The following is a 1,989-nucleotide window of genomic DNA, read 5'->3' as shown; positions in this document are numbered from 1 at the left end:
CCGTCAGTTCCAGTAGGACTATTCATGTGCTCAAAGCTAAGCACAGGCTTAAACGTTTTGCTAGATCAGGGCCACATGCACCTTGCAAAATCAAGCTCAGAGTACTTGGTCCACTTCCTACTGAAGTCACTGGTAGGACGCTCTTTGACTTGACTGGGAGGTGGGTCCTGTTCTAAGCTTGTCATTGCACATTTGTAGTTGGTACACCTCGACTTTGGTAACTATGCACATCTTTTGATTTCTGAAACCAAGTCAAGCATTTCTTTTTTCCCCTTTGGAAACACTATTGCATCAGGAACTAATAACAATATAGTTTATTTTATTGGAGTTTGGGGGTGGGAGAGGATGGAAGCATTTCACATCACACACACGTGCACACAAACACATTCCCATGCGGACACACACATGTATGAGGATTCACAGCACCTATGTTGACAAGGAGGGATACAACTGGGAATAGCTTTAAAATTTTTGATTGTCTATTTTATCATTTATATTGATAGAAGGCACTTAAAGATGGAATAATTTATAAAAATAAAGGTATATTGATGTATAGAAACTAATTTCTATAGGTAAAAATGTTTTTGTGAGATATTTTGTAAAGATTAATTAATTGAAAGATTAAATATTTACACCCTTGTGCGACTGTAAAATGTAAAGAGGACCATCGAGTTGCATTATCCCTTTTCCATAACAGATTCTCTATTATTAATGACAAGCAAGACGATTCCTTAAATTGTAGCTGTCATCTTGGTTTTCTCTCGATTTAATCCTCTCCCTTGCCTCTATTTAATCATGATGAACTCCTGTGGAAAGATCTCTTGAACTGACTGCCCTGTAGGACCTTTTCTGAACACAAAAGGATAATGCATCTTTAAATTGAAACGGATGATTTCTCAGAAGCAAAATGTCAGTGCTTGAATGCAGTTAATAATTTCTCTCTTGGAGGGAGTCATACTTCACCCCCAAATGTTTTATGATTCTTCCTGTTTCTTTAAAGGAAATACCAAAAGCATTTGATCTTTCCTCTCTTTGCAGGCAGGCAGGTCACCAACTAACTTCTATCTTCATTCATTTCACAGTCAACAAGGGTCTTTAAAGCAAAAACTGAGGCAATGGACATTTGTGAGGGATTTGGGGAAAGTCTGTGGAATTGCAGTTTGGGGTGCGTGGAAGGGGAGTGGGAGGTATTTTTTTCTCGTTTCACATTGCCCTTCCTTTGTATACTGATGCCATTCTTCATTCTGACACACAAGGGGACAACTACAAGAGATATTGTGATAGTAAACTGAATTGCCTTTGCTGCTGCTGGACCAAGTTTTCTAGAAAACCCACACTCTCCTGCCTGCTGCGCCGCAGGAGTCCAGTGCTTATTAGCTGGTGGCTACAGTAACCCTAATGCTTAAGGACGTTTTAAGGGCAAATGCTAAATAGACTCCTCAGTCAGTCTGAAGCTTACATTTCTGCACCCTGTCAAGCTGACGGGTATCTCCAGCCAACTTCCGTGGGCAGCGTGACGAGCTGGATGTTTGCAATACAGCCACCAGCAGTGACAGGGTTAAAAACGCGGGCATTTTAGTGGCCCTGAGGTGGCCTCTCACTTACTGCCCTACTAAGGTAACTTTGAGAAGTTCACACTTCTTTAACTACTCTTTTTCTTGCCTGGCCAGCGCAGATTTATAAACAAGGGTGTCAGTTAAGTCTCCAAAAGAGCTTTGTAACCAGAAGGGCTAGAAACTTTTTTTTTTTTTTTACAAAATGTAAATGAATGAAAGCTTAGATTTCGGACAATTCTGCAGAAATCCACAGAGTGACCCCAGATCTTTGGAAGCCATGGATTTTTCCATGCTGGCAAAGTACTATTGCCCCAGGCTGGGAAATAGCCCACCAGACCTGAAAAAAAAAAAAAAAAACAAACAAGTAACCTAAAGCAGGAACTTCATTCTAATTTTCAGCTCTGTTTTTAAGCAATCAATCACATCTGCTTCT

Source organism: Charadrius vociferus, unplaced genomic scaffold, assembly GCF_000708025.1.
Source record: "Charadrius vociferus isolate BGI_N301 unplaced genomic scaffold, ASM70802v2 scaffold1, whole genome shotgun sequence".
Taxonomy (NCBI): domain Eukaryota; kingdom Metazoa; phylum Chordata; class Aves; order Charadriiformes; family Charadriidae; genus Charadrius; species Charadrius vociferus.
This window is presented reverse-complemented; position numbering follows the sequence as displayed.